The following is a 24,099-nucleotide window of genomic DNA, read 5'->3' as shown; positions in this document are numbered from 1 at the left end:
AATTTGGACAGTAATCTTCCAACCTACATTTGTACTTCTTAAGCTAGAAGGTTTCTCTCTTGGCACTTTCCTGGTCCTAACAGGATGGGAAACCTTATGTTCCATTCCTGACATTTAAAATCACCAGGTATCTCCATAATCTTTATCTCACTTCTGATTCATTATTCATCAACTCCTTTTTCTCTAAAAAAGTGTTAACTGACACATCGTTATCAGTTTTACAATTGGAAGAAATCCTGAATTCTGTTGCAAGACTAAACAGATTCACACGGAGTACTTTGTATTGAGAGCAACCTGTTAATTAATGCCATAAATTCCATCATCAGATGGTGTGGGTCAGGGTAGGAAGGGAGAGCAGTGACATAGCAAAGTATAACTGTCACATGTTCATCCTTCTCCAAGCACCACGCAGATTCCACCATCATTGAAGAACCAAACAAAATAAGAAACAAATCAACCAAAGATGTCACTTAATCATCAAAATGTGTGGTGCTGGAAAAGCACAGCCAGTCCAGCAGCATCCAAGGAGCAGGAGAGTCGACATTTCGTGCACAAACTCTTCATCAGCTCTTCATCATATTCCTGAAACTCTCTCTGGTTCATCTCCTTTACGAAATCCAAGTCTTCGACTCCCCATCCATCTCAAGGTCACTATCTTTTTAGTTCATGACTTGTGTCAATAATTTTCGGCACTTGTTTTCTTTTCTTTCACTGTTCCCCATATAGAACATAAAACATTACAACAGAGTACAGGCCCTTCGGCCATTGATGCTGCACTGACCTGTGGAACCAATTTGCTGCCCATCTAATCTACAGTATTCCATTCTCGTCCATATGCCTATCCCATGATCATTTAAATGCCCTTGAAGTTGGTGAGTCTACTACTGTTACAGGCAGTGCATTCCACACCTACTACTCTCTGAGTAAAGAAACTACCTCTGACATCTGTCCTACATCCATCATCCCTCAATTTAAAGCTATGTCCCCTCATGCTAACCATCGCCTTATGAGGAAAAAGGCTCTCACTATCCACCCTATCCAACCCTCTGATTATCTTATACGTCTCAATTAAGTCACCTCTCAACTTTCTTCTCTCTCAGGAAAACAGCCTCAAGTCCTTTGGCCTTTCTTTGAAAGACCTTCCCTCCATATCAGGCAACATCCTAGTAAGTCAACTCTGAACCCTTTCCAAAGTTTCCACATCCTCCCTCTGATGCGGTGACCAAGACCACATGCAATACTTCAAATGTGGCCACACCAGAGTTTTGTAGAGCTGCAGTATGATCTCATAGTTTCGAAACTCAATCCCTTTACCAATAAATGCTAACACATCTTATACCTTCTTCACAACCCTATCAACCTGGGTGGCAACTTGCAAGGATCCATGTACCAGGACATCGTGATCTCTCTGCTCATCTACACTACCAAGAATCTTACCCTTAGCCCAGAACTCTGCATTCCTGTTATTCCTTCCAAAGTGAATCACCTCACACTTTTCCGCATTAAACTCCACTTGCCACTTCTCAGACCAGCTCTGCAACTTATCTAGGTCTCTCTGTAACCTACAACATCCTTTGTCATGATCCACAATTCTACCGACCTGAGTCATCCACAAATTTACTAACCCATCCTTCTATTCCCTCATCCAGGTCATTTTTAATACTGACAAACAACAGTGGACCCAAAACAGACCCTTGCGGTATCCCACTAGTAACTGAACTCCAGGATGAATATTTCCCATCAACCACCACCCTCTGTCTTCTTTCAGCTTGCTAATTCCCGTTCAAGCTGCTAAATCGCCCTCAATCCCATGCCTCCATATTTTGTGCAACAGCTTATTGTGAGTAACCTAATCAAACGCTTATCAAACTTTACCAAACCTTATGGAAGATAAGTCAGAAATGTACATGCTTATAACATCCAAGGATAGTGGCAAATTGATCAAAAACTGACTCAGTGGCAGGTTAGCAAAACCAATAATTGCGGATGCTGGAAATCTGAAATTAAAAGAAAAATTGCAGGCGAAACTCAGCAGATCTGCCAGCATCTGTGGAGAGAAAACAGAGTAAATATTTTGGGTCTAGCAACTCTTCGTTAGAGATGGTAAGGAATGGTTCTGTGACTGGAAGGTTACTTCCATTTGGGATTCTGCAGGGCCCAGCATAGGGCCCATTGTTTTTCTAGGAGATACTAGTCACTTAAACTTAAGTAAAAGGGTATGATGAAGTGATAATACAAAAAATAATCATGTAGTTGATTGTGAGAAAGGTTGCAGGAAGGTATCATTTTAAGAAAAGAAACCCAGACAAGGGAATGCACAATAAATGATGGCAAGTTGAGAAGTGTAACGTGACCAAAGGACATTGGAGTGTGCATGTTCAACATTCCCTGAATATAACAGAGCAGGTTGTTAATGTAATTAAGAAGGATAATAGGATACTTCTCTTTATTAACCAAGACACATAACCTAAGAGGAAGGGACTGGGGAAAACACCAGTTAAGATGCATCTGCGATATTGTTTCTTGATCTTCTCGTTACAAGGTATTTGGATTATGCTACAGAGGCGGGGAGAGGAGATTTCCGAGGACAATGGGAGCTATGGAAAATGTTATGTTGGGATTGTTTTCTTTGTATTCCATCTGATACTTCTTTGTCCACTGTCCAACATCTTCTGCAGCCTCCCCACTTCCTCAATGCTACAACAATACACTCAGTTCCTTCGTCCAGCTTATTAATGTATAATGGGAATAGTTGTGATCTCCATAACTGACCCTTGTCGAACTCAAGTAGTCACTAGCCTTCTGCCCATCTATCTGTCCTATTGATAGGATCATTGGATAGTTCATTCCCACCCCGATCCCCTTGCAGCCATGTCTCTGTGATACCCACAACATTGTATCCGTCAATTTTAACCTGTGCGACATTTATCTTGTTTCCTATATTGCATGCATTTAAATACAATACCCTCAGTTCTGAATTGACCACCTCTTCTCATAGCCGTCCCCTTATCTGCTGTGCCTGAAATTAGATTCCTGATCCTTTCCTTACTCTTTGTCCTTTTATTTATCCTGGGAATAACCTCTCCTGTGACCCCTCCCACTTTACCTTTGTCCATAATTTTCCATGCAACTGAACCCACAGCTTCCTTCTTCCCCAAGTGCTGGTGCCAATGTCCCTTGAATTGGAACGCGTTTCTCCCGCACCAATCTTTCAGCCATGTGTTTACCTCTTTCATCTTGTTGACTCTGTGCCAATTTGCCTGTGGCTCAGGTAGTAATCCAGAGGTTATTATCTTTTTGATGGTGTTTTTAAATTTAATCCCTAGCTGTTCATATTTCCTCACTAGAAGCTCTTTCCATCGTATTATTGATACCTACATGGACCATGACAACTGGATCTTTCCCTTCCCACTCCAAGTTCCTCTGCAGCTCAGATGAGACATCCTGAACCTGGGCAACAGGTAGGCACCACAGGCTTTGGTATTCTCAATCCTGGCCACAGAGAATTGTGTCTATTCCCTGACTATACTCTCCTCAAGTACAATTGCATTTCTCTTTTCTCCCCTTTCTTGAATGGTTCTCTGTACCACGGGGAGAAGGTAGGTTGCTCATCCTCCTGATAGCCCTCACTGTTGTCCACACAGGAAGCAAGGAGAATCTCAAATCTGTTAGACAAACTCAAGGACTGAGGTTCCTTCAGCACTACCTTCTGAAACCCTCTACCTGCCTCGCTTGTAGTCACACCCTCCTGTCCCTGAACACTGACCAAATTTAAGGTAGTTAAGCTAAGGGGTGTGACTGCCTCTGGAAACACTGTTCAGGTCACTCTTCCCCTCCCTGATGTGTTTACAGTTTTCAAAATCCACAGTCCAGCTCATCAGCTCTAAGCCAGAGTTCATCAAACAACCAACACTCAATACAGACTAGCTTCCACATCATACAGTTGCAACAAATCGTCTGGCCTGGCATCTCAATTTTATTTACTCAGTCATCAATTTGTGATATTTGAAAGAATAATTCTACTGGTCTTTTAGTTTGTAGCTTTAAAACATTTCCCCTATTTACCTTCAATCTGAAAGCAATGTATAATAGATAGTCACATGAGCAGCCATCACCAATGGAAAACTTTTCGTTTTCCTCTGAAGTCATGCTTTGTTTTGAGATGGGCCCCTGTTCCTGGGCTTCAACTTATCCCGTTTGAGAAACTATGAACCAGCAAAGCAAAAAGCACCTCTTCCCTTCTGCACGAAATTCCTACACTGCCCCCAAAGTCCTGGAATGATTGACTCACTCAGGCTGTGTCTTACTCCAGATGTGATCTCTCCTTCCTGACTGTGCACAGCTTACTGATCATGCATTCCAAAAGGGCCTCCTCTGAATAGAGCTGAGATGAGCTGAGATGACCCACCCTAGTTAAGCTTCAATAGGAATCAACACCTAGAGAGGCCCTATTCAGATTTCATATGATTGTCTGATAGATGTCCCTCAATTGGCTGAGCCAGCTACCTCATTAAATGTATAACTACACACTGAATTTTCAACTTTTAAAATGGAATTCTATTCCCAAGCTGCCTCCAAAGAGTTAGAATCATAGAAACCCAACAGAACGAGGCCATTCAGCTGACTGGGTCTGCATCGACCCGCCAAAGAGGCCCACCCCACCACCCCATCCCCCTTATTTCCCATGGCTAACTCACCTAGCCTGCACATCCCTGGACACTATGGACAATTTAGCACGGCCAATCCACCTAACCTGCACATCTTTGAGCCGTGGGAGCAAACCGGAGCATCCAGAGGGAACCCACGCAGACACATTGAAAATGTACAAACTCTACACAGACAGTCGCTCGAAGCTGGAATCGGACCCAGGTCCCTGGCACCGAGGGAAGCACTGAAGGAAAGTCCTTGAACTATACACTCACTCCAGATGTGATCTCTCCTTCCTGATTGTGAGAAGCCTACTGATCCAAGCCACTATAGACTTGATGGAGTTGTACTGCTGCTGTGTAAAGTATGGTGGGGAAAGAAGACTTGCCTTAAATTGTATGCTAATGTTGTCTATGCAGCCCCATCTGTGGAATACTTGGAGTAGATGACATCTATAGAGCTACACACCACATATACAAATCAAGGGAGGAGAAGAATAGAATATGACTTATTAATTTGAGCAAAAACATCTTATTTTCTATATCATATATATCTCACGTTGCACACATTGCATTACCTCACATTGAGCAGACTGCACAAAGGGGTGGGTGACAGTTAATAATTACAGGTACTGAATGTACCACAGTTACGATGATAAATGACAGGTTTATTGTGTTGCAAAATTTAACATCAGAACGTGCAAACTAAACATTTTCTAATTCTCAAGGTTATTGGTGAAGGTTTGATATGCTGAATATATTGTAAATGACTTCACAATTATAACATACAAAGCGACTCAGTGGGACACAGATTCAAAGGCTTTTCAGCTCATATTTGAGTTATCCATTTGAAATATTTCTATCTGCTGTCAGCCATAAGTACAGTAGCTTGCCAGATAAAATGAAAAACCAGAAATCTGGAATCAAAGTGGAAAAATGCAAAGCAGGACAGTGGGATTCGAAAGAGAATAGAAAGATTAATGTATCAGGTGCTTCAGAACTGGGGCTGAAATACAATAATATCTTTTCTGAACAAGGTTCCCATTCGAAAAATTCATTTGCTTTTTTCTCCCCTACAGATACTAACTGACTTCTTGAATTTTTCATATATTCTACTTTTGTAATAGATCAAAGTACACTTTTATACATAATAATATTTACTGAGCTATGTTTCGAGGGTGTGAAGGTCACATTCTGAGAAGCCAGTTAGAGGATAGACCCTCACACAAAGATTCAGCTCTGTACTAGTGCTAGTGCACCTGAAACAATTTATAGATTTAGCTTCATACAGGCAGACTCCCTTCACTTTGCAAATACTAATAGCTCTATCACCTTTTGGACGCCTCTTCTTTGAATGACCGGAGCGCACCAAGCAGCCAGCTCTGTAACTCTCACTGACAATCCTTTAAGAAATGAAATGACTTCAACAAACAATGCTGCTACAGTTTATATTCAGTTGTAGTCTCTTTAAATCTATACAACATTGCAGTAGACAGAATATTGGCTGTACTGAGCGAGCAATATATACTTCACTCCTCCTTTGCATCATTAAAATGTTGTAAACGCTACCAATAGATTTCTTTACAGTATTTTCAAAATCCTCTTTCCACCCCCACAGACAGTCATTGCTGGTAATAAAGGTCAATCTTAGTCGCTAATTGATGACTTCTTGACAGAATCATCATAGAATGGAATAGGTCGGTGGTGTGTTTTGCTCTCCTAAGTCAAATGCCGAAAATATTGTCATCTTGTCAGCAGAAATATACAAGTGTCCCTTTACTTCAGAACAACTCCCTGTACTGAATGAATGTGAATGTATCCCTTGTCCACATCAGCCACCCTGTGGCCTCTTTCAGTGAGATTGTCAATTTGTTCTGGAATCTGATGTCTGCTAGGGATTGATTTTGTGGAGTAATATTCAGAGGTGATTTACCAGGATTCTGCCTGCACTGGAGGGCATGTCCTACAAAGAAAGGTTGAGGGAGCTCAAGCTTTTCTCATTGTAGCGAAGAAGGATGAGAGGTGACTTGATAGAAGTGTACAAGATGATGAGAGGCATAGATAGAGTGGAAAGCCTTTTTCCCAGGGCAGAGAGGGGGCATAATTTTAAGGTGATTGGAGGAAGGTTTAGCGGAGATGTCAGAGGTAGATTCTTTACACAGAGTGTGGTGGGTGCATGGAATGCACTACCAGCAGTGGTAGTAAAGTCAGATACATCAGGGACATTTCAGTGACCCTTGAGTGGGCATATGGATAATAGTAAAATGAAGAGTATATATGTTAGTTTGATCTTAGAGTGGGATGAAAGGTTGCCGCAACATTGAGAGCTGAAGGGCTTGTTCTGTTCTGTACTATTCTATTTTCAATGTTCTGTCACATTCAGATCAAAAATTGATCATTCAGCTCAAAAGAGCTGTGAATAGCAGTGCAATATTAAACAAAGGAACAAGCAAACAAGACGCAAGAGTAGGCTACTCGGTCCTTCTGTTCTGCTCTGCTATTCAATAATGGCTGATCTGATCTTAACCCCAGTTTGTCATTCTTGCATACCCCTGATAATCTTTCATCCCACTGTTAATCAAGAATCTATCTCCCTCTTATTGAAAATATTGTAAAGATTCTGCATGCACTGCCTTTTGTGGAAAGGAATTCCAAAGACTCTCAAACTTCTGAGAGAATTCTTTTCCCTCTTCTTTGTCTTAATGGGTGGTCTCTCTTTTTCCAAATAATGACCTCTAGTTCTGGATTTTCCCAAAGGAGGAAACAACCTTTCAAACCAGAGTCTGTTCAGGATTCTATATGTTCCAATTAAATCACCTCTGACCCCTTTAAACTTCAAAGGATGCAGGCCTATCTGTCCAGGCTTTCCCCGTAAGTCAATCATCCATTCCAGACATTAGTCCAGCAAACCTTCTCCGAATTGCTTCCAATGCATTAACATCTTTCTGCAAATACAGTGATCAGTACTGCACACAATACTTCAAAGAGTCTCACCAGTGCCCTGTAGGACTGATATATATCGCCTACACTCTTGCATTCAATTCCCTTCACAATAAACCAAAACGCTATTAGTTTTCCTGACTACTTCCAGTGCCTTCTGTGATTCATGTGCTAAGACACCTAGATCTCTCTGCATCTCAGAGCTCTGCAACCTCTCACCATTTAGATTATATACTTCTTTAATTCTTTCTGCCAAAATGAACAATTTCACAATTTCCCACCTTGTACTCCATTTGCCCACTCACTTAACCTATTGACATCTTTTTGTCCTCATCTTCTCTTCATAATCTAATTTCTTGCCCATCTTTGTGCCATCAGCAAACTTAGCCACCATGTCTTCAGTCCCCTTGTCAAAATCATTTATATAAATTGTAAAAATTGAGGCCCCTGCACAGATCCCTGTGGTGTATCACTCATTGCATGTTGTCAGCCTGAAACAGACCCATTTATTTCTACTCTCTGCTCCCTGTTAACCAGCCAATCTTCTATTCATGCCAATATGTTACTCCCTCAACCTGGAGCTTTTACTTCCCACAATGACCTTTTGCTCCTGGAAATGCCGTCTGAAAATCTGAAGTACACAGCATCCAGTTATTCTTCTTTAGTCAGAGCTTAAGTTTCCTCGTCAGAACTCCAACTAAATTAGTTAAACATGATTACCCTTTGACAAAACTACGTTGACTCTGCCTGTTACCTTCAACTTACCTAACTGCTTCATTATATAACTTTTAACAATAATTTCCAATATTTCCCTATTACAGATATTAAGCTGTAGTTTTCTGCTGTCTGCCTTCCTTTTTGAATAAAGGAGTATTAGGTATTTTTTAGTCTGAAGGAACACTCCCCAAATCTAACAAGTTTTGGTAAATTAAAGTTAACACATCAACTATCTCAGTAGTTATTTTTCTGAAGACCCTAGAACCTGAGGAGTTGTCAACTCACAATTCCAACAGTTTACTCAAGTGTTTTTTCCTTGGTAATGAGCCAGAAATGCAAAGTGGGTGATACATCACTCCCTTCTCCAGTGGTCCCCAAAATGACAAATGCTAGTCTTCAGCCAATTTGATTCACTTGACAAGGGGACCAAGGGGCTGTTGGGAAGGTAAGTTCCCTCTAAAAGGGAATTACTTCGAGAGTCAGGCGCCTTCATTTTCAGCAGCAGCGGCAGCAGTGAGAGTGAGGAGCTGAGTGGGAGTGGTCGAATTGTGCTCTGGGAAGGTGAATGAACCGATGTATTTAGGCAGTGGCTGCTTCTAATAAAGTAATTAACTAAGTAGAGATGGCTGTGCAGGTGATGTGGGAGCTGGCTATGTGAACGGTAGTGATCACATCTGCAGCAAGTGTTGGTTGCTGGAAGAACTCTGGCTCACAGTTCCTGAGCTGGAATCTGAGCTTCAAACATTCCGGAACATTTGGATGAGGAGAGTTACCTGGATGCTTTGTTTCAGGAGGCAATTACACCTGGTAGATTAAATATTTCAGCTACAGTCAGTGATCAGGGACAGGACAAAGTGAGGAGATCAGAGTCGAGGTGGTGCTGGAAAAGCACAGCAAATCTGGCAGCATCCGAGGAACAGGAGAATCGATGTTTTAGGAACAAGCCCTTCATCATGCTGCACGATCAGGGACAGCAGGGTGTGATTGCAAGTGAGGCCAATAGGGGGATCCTGAGTTCAGGAATGGAACAGCCTCAGCTCTTGACCTTATCCAATAGAAATGAGATACCTTCTCCCTCCGTGGATGAGGTAAAAGGCTGCAGGGAGGATGAGCCAGTTGACCATGGCACTATTGTGTAGGATGCCATTCAAGAGGGGGAGCAAAAAGACAAGTGGTAGTTATAGGGCATTCTATAATTAGGGGGATGGATAGTATCTTTTGTGAGCCGGATTGGAAGTCCTGTGTGGTGTGTTACCTGCCCAGTGCCAGGGTGCAGGACATCTCTGACCGGCTTGAAAGGATATTGGAGCGGGAGGGAGAGGATCCAGTTGTCACAGTCCATATTGGACAAACATCAGCAGCAAGCCCAGGATTGAGGACCTGGGCGAAAGTGAGGACTGCAGATGCTGGAGATTAGAGTCGAGAATGTGGTGCTGGAAAAGCACAGCAGATCAGGCAGCATCCGAGGAGCAGGAGAATTGACATTTCGGGCAAAAGCCCTACGTCAGGATGTAGGACCTTTTTGGGGATTATCAAGCACTAGGAACGAAATGAAGTAACTGGTCCTTGAGGGTCATAATCTCTGGAATACTGCCCGAGCCATGTCAAATTGCCTTAGGGATAAGAAAATTAGGGAAGTAAACACGTGGCTAAGGAAGTGGTGTGGGAAAGAGGGGCACCATTTCAGGGGGCATTGACATTAGTTTTGGAACCGGGGGAATCTTTACCGATGGGATGGTCTCCACCTGAACCGATCTGGAGCCAGTGTTCTAGAGAAAGGATAAATAGGGTGGTGACAGGACTTTAAACTAGTGAGGCGGGGTGGGGGAGGGAAAGGGAAAACAACAGGAAGTATAATGGTAAATGAAAAGGAAGCAGCAGGTTAGAATGTGTGCAGGAAGGTTTAAGTACAAGACCGACTATGAATGATGAAAAAAGGGAAGGATAACTCAGGAGATATTGTTCGAGATGTTGGAAATCATGAGGGTAAGAAAGCTAGCATAAAGGCACATTACCTGAATGCTTATAGCATTTGTAACAAGGTCGATGAGTTAACGGCGCAAAACATCACAAATGAGTATGATTTAGTAACCATTATGTAGTGTTCTGGTCACCCTGTTATAGGAAGGATGTGGAAGCTTTGGAAAAGATTCAGAGGTGATTTACTAGCATGTTGCCTGGCATAGAGAGACGTCTTATGAGGAAAGGCTGAGGAACGTGAGGCTGTTTTCATTCAGGAGAAGAAGGTTGAGAGCTAACTGAATTGAGACATATAAACTAATCAGACGGTTAGATAGGGTGGACAGTGAGAGCCTTTTTCCTTGGATGGTGATGGCTCATACGAGGGGACATAGCTTTAAATTGAGGGGTGATAGATACAGGACAGATGTCAGAGGTAGTTTCTTTACTCAGAGAGTAGTAGGGGTGTGGAATGCCCTGCCTGCAACAGTAGTAGACTCACCAACTTTAAAGGCATTTAAGTGGTCATTGGATAAACAAATCAATGAAAATGGAGTAGTGTAGGATAGATAGGCTTCAGATTGGTTCCACAGGTCGTCACAACACAAAGGGTCGAAGGGCCTGTACTGTGCTATAATGTTCTATGTTGTATGGTTACAGGATGGTCATGACTGAGAGTTACATATTCATGGATATCAGACTATTCAGAAGGACAGACAGGGAGGTAAGGGGGGTGGTGCAGCTCTGATGATCAATGACAACATCAGGGTGGTGCTGAGATAATATAGGTTCGATGGAGAATAAGGTTGAATCTATTTGGGTGGAAATTAGAAATTCTACGAAGAAAAAGTCACTGATAGGTGTAGTCTATAGGCCTCCAAATAATAACATCACTTTGGGGTGGGCAATGAACGATAAAAAAACTAACGCCTGTAAAAATGGTATAGCAACAATCAAAGGGGAATTTTAATCTACATGTCGGTTAGTTGAACCAGCTTGGTCTGGGTAGCCTTGAGGAGGAGCTTGCTAAGTGTATCCATGATCATTTTCTTGAACAGTTTATAATGGAAGTGATGCGGGAACTAGCTATCCTAGATCTGGTCCTGTGTAATGAGACAGGAATAATTAATGACCTCCTAGTTACAGATCCTTTTGGAAGGAGCGATTGCAGTATAGTTGAATTTAGAATACAGATGGAGAATGTGAAGATAAAATCCAATACCAGGGTCCTGTGCTTAAACAAGGGAGACAACAGCAGGGTGAGGGAGGATTTAGCTAAAGTAGACTGGAAACAAGACTTTATGGTGTGACAGTTGACGAGCAGCGGAGGATGTTCAAAGCAATTTTACTAAGCATTCAGCAAAAGTATATTCCAGTGAAAAGGAAGAACTGTCAGAGTAGGTGTAATTTGCCATGGGGATCTAAGGAAATAAAAACAAATTGAAAGAGAAGGCATACAAAGTGGCCAAACACAGCATGAAACTGGAAGATTGGGAAAACTTTAAGCCACAAAAAGAGACATAAAGAAAAGTAAGATAGAACATGAGAAAAAAAAACTAGCACAGAATATTAAAACAGATATATCAAATGTTTCTACAAATTTATAAAACAAAAAGAAAGTGGCTAAAATTAACATTGGCCCTGTAGGGAATGAGAAGGGGAATTTACTTATGGGATATGAGGAAATGGCTGCGGCATTGAACAGGTATTTTGTATCAGTCTTCATCGTGGAGGACACTAATAACATGTCAGTAACTGACTAAGAGATGAAGGTAGGTGAGGACCTGGAAACAATAAATATTATGGAAGTGGTAGTGTTGGGCAAGCTAATGGACCGCAGGATAGACAAGTCTCCTGGCCCTGATGGAATGCATCCCAGGGTACTAAAAGAGATGGGGAGAGAAATAGCAAGTGCATTGGTAGTAATTTTCCAAAATTTGCAGGACTCGGGGGCAGACCCAGCAGATTGGAAAACAACAACTGTGACACCACTGTTTAAAAAGGGAGGTAGACAAAAGATGGGGAATTATAGACCAGTGAGCTTAACCTCTGCAGTGGGAAAGATGCTTGTGTCTACTATCAAGGAAGAAATAGCAAGGCATCTCAGCAGAAATTGTCCCATTGGGTGGATGCAGGCTTCATGAAGGGCAGGTCACGCTGAACAATCTTTTGGAATTCTATGAAAACATTACCAGCAAGATGGACAAGGGAACCCAGTGGATGTTGGTGTACCAAATTTCCAAAAGGTCTCCAAAAAGGCGCCACACAGAGGCTGCTGCATCAGCTACAGGTGCATGGCATTATGGGTCAAGTATTAGCATGGATAGAGGATTGGTTGACTACCAGGAAGTAAAGAGTGGGGATAAGTGAGTGCTATTCTGGCTGGCAATCCATAATTAATGGTGTGCCTCAGGGACCAGTTTGGGACCGCAATTATTCACAGTTTATATCAATGATTTGGAGTTGGGGACCATGTGTAGTGTGTCCAAGTTTGCAGGTGACACTAAGATGAGTGGCAGAGCAAAGTGTGCAGAGGACTGTGAAACTTTGCAGAGGAACATAGATACTTTAAATGAGTGGGCAAAGGTCTGGCAGATGGAATACAATATTAATGAATGTGAAGTCATCCAGTTTGGTAGGAGTAACAGTAAAAAGAATTATTATTTGTATAGTAAAAGGTTGGAATGTGCTGCTGTGCAGAGGGACCTGGGTGTCCTTGTGCATGAATCACAGAAGGTTGGTCTGCAGGTACAACAGGTAATTAGGAAGGCAAATGGAATTTTGTCCTTCATTGCTAAAGGGATTGAGTTTAAAAGCAGGGAGGTTATGTTGCAGCTGTTCAGGGCTCTAGTGAAGCCACACCTGGAGTACTGTGCGCAGTTTTGCCTCCTTACTTGAGAAAGGATGTACTGGCACTGGAGGGGGTGCAAAGGAGGTTCACTAAGTTGATTCTGGAGTTGAGGCGATTGACTTATGAGGAGAGACTGAGTAGACTGGGATTATATTCATTGGAATTTAGAAGAATGAGGGGGATCTTATAGAAACATATTAAATTATGAAGGGACTAGATAAGAAAGAAGTAGACAGGATGGCAGTGAAACTAGGAAAAGAGGGCATCGCCTCAAAATTAGGGGGAGCAGATTCAAGACTGAATTGAGAAAGAATGTCTTCACCTAGAGGGTTGTTAATCTATGGAATTCCCTCCCCAGTGAAGTGGTTGATGCTACTTCAGTAAACGTTTGTAAACCTAAGACAGATTTTTTTGAACAATGAAGGAATTAAGGGATACAGTGATAGAGTTGGTAAATGGAGCTGAGTCCACAAAAATATTAGCCATAATCTTATTGAATGGTGGAGCAGGCTCGAAGGGCCAGATGGCCTACTCCTGCTCCAAGTTCTTATGTTCTTATGACATGATATCAAGAAATGGTTGGAGCCACAAGGACACTGAAAGTTGATGGGCCCCACAACATTCCAGTGATAGTACTGAAGACTTGCATTCTAGAACCTGCCATTCCCTCAACCAAACTGTTCAAGACTTGCGACAACCTGATAATGTGGAAAATTGCCCAGTTGTGACCTGTACACAGAGAAAGGGCAGTTCCATGTCCAATAAATTAATTTCAAAGAACTCCAGTAAAGGTTTACTAGTCTAGTCCCAGGTACAGAGGGACTGTCTTATCAGGAGAATTTGAGTAAGTTGGCTCTGAATTCAGTAGGATGTAAAAGAATATGAGGTAAAGATTCCTGATGAAGGGCTTTTGCCCGAAATGTCGATTTCGCTGCTCGTTGGATGCTGCCTGAACTGCTGTGCTCTTCCAGCACCACTAATCCAGTAAAAGAATAGGAGGCATTCTTATTGAAACATACAAGAAGGACTTGACAGGGCAGGTATGGAAAGGTTGTTTCCTCTTTGGGGAGAAACACAACCAGAGAGCAGAATAAACAGTATTTAAGACAGAGGTGAGGATGGGGAAAAGGCAGTAATGTGCAGCTTAGGCTTATCAGGTCAGCTCAGGTCTCATTCAAGGGTGGACTAGATTTAATGGCCTTCTTCTGCTCCAGTGTTATCCAGGAGATAGATACCTACATTACAGAAAATGCCTTTCAGCTCCTCGGGTCTGTTCTGGTCAAAAACAACCACCTAACTATTCTGATTCCATTTTCCAGCACTTGACCTGTAGCTGCCTGATGTTCTTAGGATAATGTAGTCTGGGCCATGTAACATGCAGGATTAACATGGTCCATTCTGTGCTACACTGAGGATGTTACCCAGACTAGAGTGTTTAAGACCAAACAGTAACAGCCTGGTTTGCACTATGAGGAATATGGAGTAATGTTAAGGCTGAAGTGTATGACATATTGGATAGCATGGAGATTTAAATGGAATGCATTCAAGTAATACATTTGTAAACATTTTTCTTACTTAACTTGTTTTACAGGAAAAAGTTAGCATTTATGACATAGTTATACTTTACAAAGTTAGTCACCCTTGATCGATATTTAAATAAGGCTCAGCCTACGGTGTGTCTTTCCGTACTGGAGCCATAACAATACTTACCCAGCGACTAATGGATTTCAAATAACCTTTAGAAGGGACAAGGATGTTATTGAAAGCATTTCTGGAACTGTCCTATCACAATAAATCTTTCATTTTACATGCATCCCCCACAACAGAGCCAAGCATTCCCATTCACTACGCAAATTCTATACCTTAAATATTTATTTTTGTGATAATCATGCTAATTGTGGTAAGCAATGTTAATGCTGGGAAATAGTTCCCAGCATCATCAACAAACCCTGCTACAGTATCTAAAGCCAAGTCAAATGCAGAGAAAATCACACTCAACTCCTCTCCTTCAATTTAACATTTTCCCATTTCTTACATCAGCCATCCTGAGTGAGATTGCCAATTTCATTCCAAATTTGGGGGTTTTCTATTTTGTGAGTCCATGTCATTAAAATGTGTTTTGCCTCATTTCTCCATGGGAGTCATTGGGAAAGAATTTCAACAAATGCATTTACTGTAAGTGCATTTTAAGTCCTCTGTGATCTCAGTAGAACTTCCAAAGGGGTCAAGGATACATCTGTATTTCTCTGAATTGTGCTCTTCCAATCTCAATCCCCCCTCAGGTCTTTGACATTTTTAAAAAGAGTAAGGTGCTGTGAATGTTATAGTTTAGAAACTAACTTTCAATTTCTGGATCAAAGCTTCAAACACAGATTTATGCAATAATGCTCATTTTAAGGGTCCTAGGAGGTAAGTTTTGATGTGGAGTTTATATTCAGTAGATTGTATGTATCAAACAAATTTCACCAGGCTCTATTGTCTAGGGAAGTGAAGGCTTAATACGGGGTTATTAAATTTTGAAAGGATATTGTAGGGCAGATGTAGAGAAGACAGTTCCCCTTTGGGAACATCTAAACCAGCAGCCAAATGTATAAGAAAATTGGTTATAAATCCAATCAGGAAGTCTGGAGAAATCTTACCCAGAGAGTGGTCAGAATATGGAATCAGTGCCATAAAAAATAGTTGAGACAAAGATATTTAAGGGAAAGCTAGACCATTCACCAAATATCCTCAGACATCACCTTCTAAACCCACTTCCACCTTGAAGGCCAAGAGCAGCAGATACATGGGAACACCATCACTTGCTTTTTTCCCTTCAAGCCATTCCCCATTCTGGAAATATATCTGTTCCTTCACTGTCACTGGGTCAAAATCCTGGAATTTTCTCCCTAACAGCATTGTGGGTCGACCTACAGCACATGGACTGCAGCAGTTCAAGAAGGTAGCTCACCACCACCACCACCATCTCAAAGGCAACTAGGGATGGGAAATAAATGCTGGCCAGCTGATGATGCCCATATTCCACAAAATGATTAAATAAAAAGGAACACATGAGGGAGAAATTAATACAAAGTTAATACTGCCAGCCGTGGCTCAGTCGTGCCTTTGAATCACCAAGTTCTGGGCTCAAATATCACTTCAGTTCTTGAGCAAAAAGTCAAGATTGACAACTCCAATGCAGTGCTACATACATACTGTACTGTCAGAGATGTTGCCTTTCTGATAAAATGTTAGACAGAGCCCCCCCCCCTCGGCCTACTCTGGTGATATAGAAATTCCATACAATATTTGAACAGCTACCCCTAATGTCCAGGGCAATGCTTTTTCTTCAAACAATATCACATCAACAAATTATTTGGAATTATCGCATTGCTGTTTATGGGAGTTTGCTATGGATAAATTGATGACCATGCTTTCTATATTGTAACATTGACTAAACTTGCAAAATGGGTTGTAAATAAATTTCAGCTATCCATTGGTCATGAAAAATGCGATAAAAATGAAAGTGTCTCTCTCTCTATTGTTGTATTGGATTAAAAGGATAAACATCAGCATTTGTTTTAGGTATTCGGGGATATTGGCACCACTGGCTGGGCCAGCATTTATTGCTTGTCCCTAGTTGCCCTTGAGAAGGTGGTGGTGAGTTGCCTTCTTGAATCGCTGCAGCCCACCTGCTGTGGGTTGACCCACAATGCCATGAAGAAGGAAATTCAAGTTTCTGACCCAGTAACATTGAAGGTACAGCAATATATTTCCAAGTCAGGATAGTGAATGGCTTGAAGGGGAACTTTCAGGTAGTGGTCTTCCCAAGTGATTGCTGTCCCTGTCATTCTAGATGCAAGTGGTTGCGGGTTGGAAGGTGGTTTAAGGATCTGAGGTGAACTGAATAGAATTGAATTGAATTTATTGTCACGTATACCAAGGCACAGTGAAAAGCTTTGTGAGCAATACAGGTAGATGCCACAGTTAAGTAGCATAGATAAGTAAATAGTAGGTAAATAGTAGCAAAAACACAGGTACAGGTGAATGTTAAGAGTTTGAGAGTCCGTTCAGTAATCTAACAACACTAGGGTAGAAACTGTTTCGAAACCGGCTGGTGCGTGTGTTCAGGCTTTTGTACCTTTTCCTCAATGGTAGAGGTTGTAGAAAAACATTGCCAGGGTGGGATGGACCTTTGAGAATACTTGCAGCCTTTCCTTGACAGCGGGCCTGGTAGATGGATTATATAGATGGGAGGTTGGCCTTTGTGATTGTCCGGGCCGAGTTTGAATTTCAGCAATGCATCTTATAGATGGTAAACACCACTGCTTTGGAGGCTTGATGGTGGATGGAATGAATGTGGTGTCAATCAGGTGTGCCACTTTGTCCAAGATGGTGTCAAGCTTCTTGAGTGTTGTGGGAGTTACACCCATTGGGAACACCTTTGAATGTCAAGAGCAGTGTTTAGATTCTCTTGTTCGAGATGGCCACTACTTGGCACTTGTGTGGGTGAAGGTTATTTGCCATTTATCTGGATGTTGGCCAGGTTTGCTGCATTTAGACATGGAGGTGTCTCCAATGCCTGGATACCTTTTCTTAGATAAAGGGCATAAGACTATCTGCAGCTTTCCAGCTGTGATCTCATCTAGTGTTTTGTTTGGTATACTACCCATATTACATTCATCATATAATCCCTACAGCACAAAAAGAGACTATTTGACCCATTGAATCTGCACTGACCCTCCGAAGAGCATCCCATCCAGACTCATAAACACACATGGGACTTTTTCGACATGGCCAGCCCACCTAACCTGCATACCCGTAGACACTACAGGGCAATTTTTAAGCACGGACAATCTTCCTATCCTGCAAATCTTTGAAACACAAAGAGGAAATCCACACAGACATGAGGAGGATGTGCAAACTGCACAGACAGTCGCCCAAGACTGGAACTGAACCTGGGTCCCTAGCACTGTGAGGCAGCAATACCAACCACTTTGCCACTGTGTCACCCATGACTGTTAGCTTTTTTCTGACTTTCAAATAAGATTCCCAAATACCTTTGAACTGTAGCTTTATGCAATCTTTCTCCATCTAAATATTATTCTTCTCCTCTATTTATCTCACTAATATCTTTAACCTACATTATATCTTCCTACATTATATTCCATTCATCTGCCCATTCATTAACCTGTCTGTGTTCCAGTCCAGATCCTGCAGGTAACAGGAACAAATTCTATAATCCTGCAAGTAATATAATCCAGGCTGCTCTATACCGAATGTAACATGGCCCGGACTAGGTTATCCTGCATAATAAGATGTGCTGCAGGGAACATGGTCCAGATTGTGTTATCCTGAATGTGACACAGCCCAGACTCTGATATCCTGAATTTAACATGGACCAGGTTGAGTTACCTTGAAATATGGGCCAGACTCCTTTATTGGACAAAATAATTGTGCAACACAAAACAATTGACCAGTTGAAGAGAAGACCATAAGACCAAGGACAGAAATTAGGCCATTTGGGCCATTAATCCACTCTGCTTTTCAGTCATGACTGAAAGGTTTTTCAACCCCATTCCTCCACTTTCTCCTCGTGACCTTTGATCCCCTTGGCAATCAAGAATTTATCTGTCTCTGTTTTAAATATACTCAATGACCCAGCCTCCACAGTCTTCTACGGCAATGAATTCCACAGATTCACTACTCTCTGGCTAAAGACGTTTCTCTTTATCTCCATTTTAAAAGGTCTTCCCTTTACTTGAAGGCTGTGCCCTCAGGTCTTCGTCTCTCCTACCAGTGGCAACATCTTCCCAACATCCACTCTGTCCAGGCCATTCAGTATTCTGAAAGTTTCAATCTGATCCCTCCTTATCCTTCTAGTATAGTCCAGAGTCCTCAAACTTTCCTCATATGTGAAGCCTTTCATATGTAAGAATTTAAGCGGGTAAAGTAAAGCAGGTCCAAGATAATTAATATAAAATTGGAACAAGTGATGCTGACCTGATGCCTGATATGAACTTGCAGTTACATCGACCCCTGCCTCATCACTTCTTACCCTCCCTGATGATTAAAAGGCTTTGCAATGTCTATTCCGGACTTACTTTGTGGCAATAAAGCCTATGGAACAATTTTGGACAATCATCAGGAATGATTTCTTCAAATGCATCGAATTCCTCAGTGTGGAAACAAGCCCTTCGACCCAACAAGTCTACACTGAGCCTCTGAAGAGTAACCTACCCAAACCCATTCCCCTGCCCTATTACTTTACATTTACCCCTGACTTATGCTCCTAACCTACACACTATGGGCAATTTAGTATGGCCAATTCACTTAATGTGCACATTTTTGGACATGTTTCATTCCTGACAGGGAAGCTGCAGCCATTGTCGGTCACTAAATACCTTCTCCCGTTCAGTAGCTTTAAAAGCTTCACACAGTGCTTGAGCCCTTCACCGTAGAAAAACTACTTGTCACTTTTATTTTGTTTCTTTCATCTGAAGGACAAAATTTGGAAGTTCCAAGTCAGATGGTCAGTCAGGTGGAACCACTTACATCCAAAGGGGAATTGGCTTGGGTAACACAGTGGAACATTGATGGGGCAGTATAAGTGAATTCAACAATTAGATGCATTTCTGGAGGGAGAAGGGAATGAAAGATATGGTGAGAATATCATTTTTGTGGCCGGTAATCGATCAAAACAGGACAGCATTGTTGAGTTTAATGGATTTTTCTAAGGTTACGCGAAAGTGCAGCAAACTCAGTTGAGAAGAAGAAAAAACTAAAACACCCATGTCACAGCAATCGTTCAAATCGAAAACCTTAGGTGTTGGGCTAACGCTCATCATTAAAGACAATGTGGAAAAAGAGTATGCATCAAGGTTAATAACATGATGCTTGGATTTCAGCAGAGTAAGAGTCTTGGGTCCTGATAACTATCTGGGTCCTGTGGAGGAGATCTGAAATGGTTTTCCTAACTGCCTCTCAGATATTGCCTTTAGGATGTCTTTCAAATCTTACTCTACAGGTTTCTCACCCAGGAGCCAACCTGACTTAAAAACTGCCTGTGTGTGAGGGGAACATCTCGGGGACAAGGTTACTTTGCAAATGTAGAGTGAAAGTAGGGAACGAAGTATTGGGATCACGGTTTATTCATAACTAGGCAAGGGAGTGCAGGTTAAGTCACTGCTACAATTATGGAGTCAGAAATATAAGCAAGCTTTTTTGGACCAGGAACAAACACTTCAACTTCTCTCTTGGCCCACAAGCAGTGCTGTAAAAAACATGATTTGGAGATGCTGGTGTCGGACTGGGGTGTACAAAGTTAATAATCACACAGCACCAGGATAGTCCAACAGGTTTCCAATTAAACCTGTTAGACTATAACCTGGTGTTGTGTGATTTTTAACTCTGTATAAAACAATTTACCTTCTTTGTTTGATCCTTCTATTCTTTGTTTACGTGTAAGGAATACTGAATGAAAAGGATTAAAGTTGAAATACCTGTAAGATTGGAATATCTGATCCCCTCCCTTTGTTAGAGCCGAAAGTGGGAAGGTTCAAAATGGTTTGAGATCATGTTTGAAAATTGAAAAAAACGTGAAATTCTTTTCTATCCAAAAGCCACTTGTCTTGAGAGATTAAAATTAACCTCTTGATCTCAGGGTGACAAAAATGCATGGTCAAAAAGGAAAGGAAACACATTATTCAGCTACACCAAGTAAGCCCAGACAGCCTCATTAATGTAATATAACTGCTGGGTGTCAGTGCTGGTGGAATAAGGAAGGCATTACATCATGTTCAGCAGGATGAGTAATGCAGTTTAGCCCATCAGTTCAAAGACAACCTTGATAGGCTGCTCCCTTATCATGTGGGCTTTTGTTTATTTTAAAAGAAATCTAGTTCTGCATAATAAAATTGTAGCAAAATACAATTGAAGCTTTTTAAAAAGACTCTGATTTCTTCATCCAGCAAGTCTAATAGTGGTTATCTATATGCCCAATCATTAGTGTCTAGAATTTACTATTTTTGCAGCTATAATTTGGCTTCAGGACTGGTCAGCCTGAGTCAAGGCTTGTCCAGCAGGAATTTAAATGCTAGCAATTTCTTTCAAAAATACCTCCTTTTAAATGTAAAAACAAACGCGGGCACTTAACTGCACAATTTGATTAAGCGATACAAATTAGTTAACCTGAAACTAGAAATTCAATGCGTCATCTTGTTAATTATGGAGCTGTGTCAATTATCTGACAATTTACATTATCAGCCAGGGTGACTCTCTCTGTTGTTGCAGCCTAATTGAAGTCTCGCTGTCATCTTTACTGCAAATATCTCAAATAATTCACACATTCAGGTTTCCCAAAGAGTTCTGTCTATTATTATGTTTGTCAGGCTTTTGCTTGCTTCTCAGAAATTACACTGAATTATAGACAAAATGTAGCACAGAAAACAGACCATTCAGCCCAACTGTTAAGCTTTGTTCCTGATGAAGGGCTTATGCCTGAAACGTTGATCCTCCTGCTCCTCGGATGCTGCCTGACCTGCAGTCCTTTTCCAGCACCACACTCTCGATTCTGATCTCCAGCATCTGCAGCCCTCAGTTTCTCCTAGAGCTTTGTTCCATCCTCCTTTATCTCACATCAACTTTTGATGTTTATCCAGTGCGCTCAACAACATATCATATTGAAGAAGTTCCTTACAAAAGCCTCTCTCCTTAAGTAACCAAACTGGGAGAAGAATGTGGAGGAGGGTGTATGACAATGATGTAGTTAGGATTTCAATCTAATCCAACATGAAAATCAACCACTACAAACAGGAATGCCACACCCATGTCCCTAACCAATTTTAAGGAAGATACTGAGGATGTTGCAATTCGGAAACATACTTAAAGAATGCTGGAGAAACTCAGCAAGTCTGGTAGCATCTGTGGAGAGAGAAACAGAATTGAAGTTTTGAGTCCAACATGACCCCTCATTGGTTCTGATGGAAAAGTTGCAAACAGTGATGGATATGCCCTCCAAAGTGACTGCTGACTGCCTTACAATGATTAAGGAGGAATGTGCGAGTAAGATTGAATTATATATTTGGTCGACAGGGGCCAGTAACCCAAAACAGCCTCAATTAAAATGACAGCAACGAAAGGAAGACCAAGAATATGTTGCCTTTCATTGGTAATGTATTGAAAGTTATCCCATCCAAAGACCCAATGAACTGGCCAGAAAGACCTATTTAAGTATCAATGGCAATATCATGATTATAGGCAACTTGTTGGTATTTGATGAACGGTTTGCTGCAACAAGATATCCTGGCCAAATTATATCAGGGGCATTTTGGGATCACCAAGCACAGAGCCAAGGCTCAAGCATTTGTGTGATGGCCAGGCATCTCAAACAGATTGAGGAGCTCTTAGTTGACTGTGAAATTTATACCAGTCAAAGGCCTGAGGAGTACCAGTCACTAATGCCAGGTGCATCCCGCACTTGACCATGGGAATGATTAGGAAAAGGTTTATTTCTGTTCGACAGATCTGTTGACTATTTTTCTTGGTGGATGAAAAAGATAAATAACTATTTTTTAAAAACTATAGAAGGTTCATATCATCACTACAGAGGCATTTTTCATGAAATATGTGCTCCATAAAGAAACCTAGTGTATTAAACAATGGACCATAGTTGGCTAATGATTCTTTGCTACCTTCCCCCACCCTCCTCTCTGACCTATCACCTCCATCCCCACCCACACTCACCTATTGTATTCCATGCTACTTTTTTCCCACCTCCCCCCCAACCCCCCCCACCCCCCTCCCCGTTCATATATCTCTCCACTCTTGAGGTACCCTGCCTCTATTCCTGATGAAGGGCTTTTGCCCGAAACGTTGATTTTCCTGCTCTTCGGATGCTGCCTGACCTGCTGTGCTTTTCCAGCACCACTCTAATCTAGACTCTAGTTTCCAGCATCTGCAGTCCTTGTGTTTACCTACTGATTCTTTAGCCTGTTTGCCGTATGGACCTGAGTATGTAACAAGCTTGTTGAGATGCCCCCAAACTAATAGGGAAGCTGGGTGTAGGATCCAGATGGTTAAATCCCTTTTGAAGCAAAACACTGATTTTTATAGCAGTTAGGTTGGTAAACAACTGGAAAACTCTGCTCCAGTGAGGCTTATCATTCTCAGGATTGTTGATGGCTAGAAATCTGAAGACTTTCCTCCCTCTCCTACTGAAAAGGTTGATTTCACAGTTGAGTCCATGGGACTATAAGAATGACTGTAAGAAGGAATAGTCTTACTGGGAGCAGTAGGCGGTAAACTACAATGGACATCTTTGTGCATGGTCATTGCCATACTTTGGACAAGGACAGGTATGAACAGGGGACTTTAACTGAAAAACTGCAGCCATTCAAGAGGCAGCAGACCAGTGGTCATCATATCTTATCTGTGCAAGTTGTTCAGAGGAACTACAGGAAGCTTACTTCAATGCAGAACAATGGCTGTTTGAGACATACCCAATGAAGAAGAGACCATTCAAGGTCAGATCAGAACCATAGTCCATATCAGAATCAAGGTCAACAGTACTCAAGCCAAAGATGTCCCAATCTTCCAAGAATGAAAGAACACATTCTGGATGAACATCCACGCTACTGGAATTGATGCATTAGAGACTTAGTGGGAGATAGGGCAGTAATTATATACTAGGAGAAAGTGAGGACTGCAGATGCTGGAGATCAGAGTCAAGAGGGTGTGCTGGAAAAGCACAGCAGGTCAGGTAGCATTCAAGGAGCAGGAGACTCTCCTGCATATACAAGTGTTATCTATGGGAAAAGTCTTGAGAAGAGATGCGTATGGCAATGGTTTTGAAAGGGTTAATGTTTGAGACTGCAGTTTTAAACTCCACTCATTCTGATGATATTATGGCTTGGATGGGAATAAGGTAGAACATCTTCAGATCTCATGCAGTGAAGACCTCATAACCTTAGGAGCAACGAATGACATCTTGTTAAAACCAGAGCTTCT

General features: G+C 41.7%; 1 protein-coding gene across 1 annotated transcript in view; it reads right to left on the bottom strand.

Annotated features, from left to right (window-relative positions):
- The window catches only part of sema6bb (sema domain, transmembrane domain (TM), and cytoplasmic domain, (semaphorin) 6Bb), a 257,488-nt gene that overhangs the window by 166,187 nt on the left and 67,202 nt on the right, over positions 1 to 24,099 (bottom strand). The gene's annotated exons all lie outside the window — the stretch shown is intronic.

The sequence above is a fragment of the Hemiscyllium ocellatum genome, chromosome 28, assembly GCF_020745735.1.
Source record: "Hemiscyllium ocellatum isolate sHemOce1 chromosome 28, sHemOce1.pat.X.cur, whole genome shotgun sequence".
Taxonomy (NCBI): domain Eukaryota; kingdom Metazoa; phylum Chordata; class Chondrichthyes; order Orectolobiformes; family Hemiscylliidae; genus Hemiscyllium; species Hemiscyllium ocellatum.
This window is presented reverse-complemented; position numbering and strand designations above follow the sequence as displayed.